Source organism: Pangasianodon hypophthalmus, chromosome 11, assembly GCF_027358585.1.
Source record: "Pangasianodon hypophthalmus isolate fPanHyp1 chromosome 11, fPanHyp1.pri, whole genome shotgun sequence".
NCBI classification, from domain to species: domain Eukaryota; kingdom Metazoa; phylum Chordata; class Actinopteri; order Siluriformes; family Pangasiidae; genus Pangasianodon; species Pangasianodon hypophthalmus.
The window spans coordinates 17,841,382-17,846,919 of record NC_069720.1 but is presented as its reverse complement, the minus strand read 5'-3'; positions in this window follow the sequence as shown (position 1 = coordinate 17,846,919).

The window sequence follows — 5,538 nt, the reverse complement described above, 5'->3', positions numbered from 1 at the left end:
GTTGATGTACCATTAAGAGCACAGTTTAAATATGTAAATATGCATGAGCTCACTGAACATGGAGTAATTTGTGACCTGGAGGCCCTCATCCTCTACCTACATTGGTGTTCAGAAAGACCTAGCATAGCACCTACTGCTCCCATTATTTTACAGGTACGGGTTTACCTCAGGGCAGGCAATGACTCAATAATCCCACTCTCTGTCAGGTCAAATGGAGGTGTAGTCTCTGACCCAGACACTTCTAGGAAGGCACAGACCTCTGGCTTGTTCTTCCCTGAAGACAGTTTGCTATCAACATTGCGAAGAATAAAAGCCTAAGTGTGCAGCAACACGCCAGTCCAACTGGGCTTTCATTCACTTTGAAGTTCAGGAGAGGAAAAATAATGAAAGACTTGGCCTTCATCATGTATTTTTTTTTTGCTTGGTATTCCGTGGTGTTTCTTTGCCTTTGGGCTTTGACACAAGACATTATCCATGAAACTATTCACTGTCTAAGCCTTTGAGAGATGGAAGCATTGTGCCAAGCAAAGCTATGGTGAATTCTAAAAAAAATATATGCACCATGCTTTAAAGAGGGAAATGAAAAAGCCTGATCAATAACAAAAACTATCATAATTACTCTGATAATGGACTCTGCGTCAACTGGTACTCAGATTGCTTACCCTCAAGCCCAAGTCATCCTCTCCATACATCTAAGGCTGCTATTTCAATTTAAGTTAAGTCCTTAATGGGATACTGGGTGGGTTGCAGGAATCTGGCTACAGATTTAAGATGGAGAAAAAGAAATAAATGTGTAACACTCTAGAGTTCTACAGTTTGTCCCTCTGGGGGATTACTTAAAGGTTAATGGTTCTATGTGGAATGCTAAAACACTGAGTTTACCCATCAGAGATGGATGTTATACACAGAATCCTTGAAGAATCCTTATTCTAAAAGAGTTTCTTAATGACTTGAAGTAGGCTATAACAGTGGTTCTCAAAGTGCGGTCTGTGAAGCATAGCTGGGGGGTCCATGATTTTTTTATTATTATTTTGATACAGTGATGAAAATCACAACCCAGAATATCAAACTTATGTTTAAGGATCCAAGCACCAAAGTCAATTCGGACCTAACATGGAAAGCTCAGAAATAGAAAGCTCTATCCCTCAAAAAAAAAAAAAAACAATGATCATGGAATAAATCCATACTGAGGGGGTCTGTTCAATTGATTTTACAGTTAAAGGGGTCCCTCACTACAAAATATTTGAGAACCCCTAGGCTATAATGCCATAGTTTGAATTATTTTATTTCATATTAACAAAACAATAATTGACAAAGCTGCTTTACATATCATATAGCAAGTTCACTATCAGAATTCATGACATATCTCAGGTGTAGATGCAAGTTCAATTTGAATACAAGTCTGCCCATTCTGCTAAAATTCCCTGCACTCCACAAGGAATTCTTACCATTTTCATTCTTAGGTTGTACTTCATATAATATATTAAATGTCTTAAATCAAGAGGGACCCAACAAACTTGCATTTTGAAGTTTCTTAATACAGTCATCCATAGGCTTAAAGAGACAACTGTCTTTTGATCTCCTTCAACAACTATATATACCAGTCACATCAAGTCTATCCATCTTCTAGCTCTTCCGTAGATTCCTGTAGATGTAATTACATTTAGGCAGTCCATGTATGTTGTGCTCATTCTTTTTGAAATGGAAAAAAAATCTATATATCTATATCTATCTATCTATCTATCTATCTATATATATATATATCTATATATCTATATATATGTATGTGTGTGTGTGTGTGTGTGTGTGTGTGTGTGTGTGTGTGTGTGTGTGTGTGTGTGTGTGTGTGCAAATGAGATGTTCAAAACAGTTTTTGGCTTTAAAACAACAAATATTACAAAATGCTCTCATTTGTGAGGTGCTTGTTTTTCATCATTTCAGAATCATTTTGGGGCTAAAATTAACGAACAACCTTGAATGACCCATACACCTATCAGTAATTGCCTGTTGGGTAGCTAGTAGCAAGAAAGTGTGCTTAATGTACTGTTAATGTGGATCACTACATGCTTTTTAAAAATATAAAGGGGGTGACACTACACAAATGATGAATAAGGTTCCAGATGACTGTAAACATTCTAAGCAGAGAGTAGATATTGCTCATGAGTAAATAAAAACATGAGTAAATAAATCAGGTTATTAGGTGAAGATTATTTCCCCATCCAACTGCTTTCATTTCACAATTTTGGTCCTCTGCATTAGACTTGCTCTATTCTCAGCAACCAGAATGACTTTTCACTCAAATATAAATCACCTGTAAGCTGGTGATGCTTGCTTATCTTCTTCACAACCAGTATCTCAGCCTTTCCTACTAAAAGTCACCCATAAACTTAATATGGAGACTGCTGTCTTTTGAGCTCCTTAATCAAGGCTATCCATATGTGATAAGTATGTTTAAAAAATTAAACACCTGACTCACTGGCATATGGATTACTCCACAGGCAAGGACACAAAGTTAATCTACACTACACAGACTGCACCTTACATGTGTGGTTTTACCTCAGGGCAGGTGAGGACTCAATTACCACACTCTCCGCCAGGTCAAGCGGTAGTGGACTCTCCAACCTAAGCACGTCTCACATGCTGATCTAACTTTCTAGTAAAGCGCCGACCTCTGGCTTCATCTCGCCTGAAACTGATTTCTTATCGACATTGTGAAGAATAAAAGCACAAGTCACACCAGTCCAACTGGGCTTTTCATTCACTTTGAAGTTCAGGAGGGAAAAAATATGAAAAGAAGACTTGGCCTTCTTTGTGGGTTTTTTTTTTCACTTGGTATTCCTTGGTGTTTCTTTGCCTCTGGGCTTTGACATGAGGACATTATACAGGAAGCTATTCACTGTCTGAGCCTTTGAGAGATGGGATCACCATGCTTAGCAAAGCTGGATTCATCTGCACTGTACTGTGAAGGAGAAATAAAAAGCTCAATATATAACAGAAATGCTACCATAATTAACCTGATAATGGTCACCTACAATTTTACCTATAAAACCACATACAATACAAAGTTGAGTAGTTGTTTTTTCCATAGTTAAAACTGTTTTAGGACATCACTAATTATTAAGCTGTTTTATTTGTTTAGAGTTAAAGCCCATGTCAATTAACAGCCATACACAGACTACAAATTCAATTTCCAGCTTCAGTGCTTTTTAGGCTACATTGTTAACAACAAAAGTAAATACATTAGTGAAATAAATGTTAAAAATAATAAATCTGTGTATCCTTTTCCACTTATTAAGGATGTACCAAATTTTTAAAATGCATTTGTGATGCAGAAGGGAGTTTTTTCCACCATGTTTATCTCTGAAAACGAGTCTGGATCAGTCTCTTTGAGCTGACAAGCACCACTGATTTGACTCTAAATTAGCTGAGTGGGATTGGATTTTGAATTCCGCTCTTTTACACATCGCTGGTCACAATGGTATTCACGATGCCACAGTGCAAGGGTTTATTAATTTTTTTATTTAGCTTTAAAAAACAAAACTGTGTGAAGAATTCCTTCCTGACAGAGCTGACAGGAGTGGGATTAATATCAGTGTTAATAAATGTTAACGGTCCAAGCAAAAGACAATTTTAAAAAAAGACTTTGCCCAGCATAGTCTTGTGCAGCTTTGTGCAGCTGACTGCAGAATGGGCTTCATCTAGTCTGAAATACTTTCACAATAACAAAGTACATTTTGCCTGCTTTCTTTAATCTCTGCCTCACTGCTCTTTTCACCAGCCAGACTAGTTGACATCCCCACAATGCTGACTAGTGAATGAATTAGTCGACTAGTCTATGCAACCCCTAGAATATTCCAGTGACTATCAAGTTTTAAGTTTATGCCTTGCTCAGCGTAGTTGCTCTTGTCCATCAATCAGTTAATTGCTACCTTCCCAAGTCATGTATATCAATTTTATGATTACAAGATTTGTCTCCCAAAGCATACATCTTATGATTCATTTTACAATTATGAGATATGTATATAACTCGGTCATAAAAAATTAATGGAGGATAACAGCAAGATTGTTAAATACGTCTTAAAAACGTCTTTGTTGGCTTAAATGTGTCTGGCCATCTCTCGCATAATGTGTCCTCTAGTTCAGCGCATCAAATTCTGTGTGGAAATATCAAGATGATGACTGAGAGTGTGGACCACCACACCTCATATAATCAATCATACCTTGGTTAAAAAAAAAATAAAAAATCAATCTTATCCGTTCTTCGTAATCATATGGTGAAGATACACTATATGTTGACACCTGACCATCACACCTATATGTGGGTCTTCCCCAAAATGTTGCCAAAAAGTTGGAAGCACACAATTGTCTAGAATATCTTTGCATATTATAACATTACAATTTCCCATCACTGGAACTAAGAGGCCCAAACGGGTTCCAGCATAACAATGTCCCTGTGCACAAAGCGAGCTCCATGAAGGTTGGTGTGGAAGAGCTCAAGTGTCCTACACAGAGCCCTCACTTCCAAACCCCCCTCTGAACAACTTTGGGATGAACTGGAATTCCAGGCCTTCTTGTCCAACATCATTACCTAATATTCTTGTGGTTGAATGAGCACAAATCCTCACAGCCATGCTCAAAAATCTAGTGGGAAGCCTTCCCAGGAGAGTGGAGGTTACTACAACAGCAAAGAGGAGACTGAATCTGGAATGGGATGTTCAACAAGCATATATGGGTGTTATTGGTCAGGTATCCACAAACTTTTGGCCATATAGTATATATAAAATTCTTTGGTTTTAAAGGTCTGGATAAGCCATTAACATGACTAAATGGTGACAGCAGGTGCCCTTTAATGTGCAACCATTATGATTAGTAGAGATGGCAGTCTGATGCCCAGGACCACATAGGGCTGATACCAGAAAAAATGGTGAAAAAGAACAAATTCGATCCAACAAATATTGCCTGATATATTAGAGACTTGCTTGTAATGCAACAATGCAGAGCAGGTTAAAGTAGGTCAGGTAAATAGCAGGTAAAAAATAATGGTAACAACAGTACTTATGTGGCCTAATGTTGACAAGCTAATCAGCAAAACTAATGTGTGGGATTCAGCTGACTGAATCTGAAGTGCCATGTCATGGACTCTGAATGGATGAAACATTTTTTTGAAATTGAAGCAGGGAATAAATGCATACTTCTTCAAACATTCTGTTGTCATCTGCCATGTCAGCTAAATCATTTACATAAATTCAAGTGACTGGCTGCAACAGAGGATCTGCTACGGAAGCCGCAGTGGTTCATGAACTACGGCCAGTTTTTTTTCAATCATTTATCAGTTCGGCTATTTTGCTTGGGTAATCTGCAGAAATACATTTACTGGGTCTGTATCTGGCTCTCAGTCAACCAGGTATACATGATGACCCCTTTAGACAGCTTGATATTCTAAAAGGGTTGAGAGACGAGTTGTCCAAGAAAAAAATAATTGCACTAAACATTTTGACAGCTATCTGCAAAACACTGTTTCCAATCCCAGAACTGGCA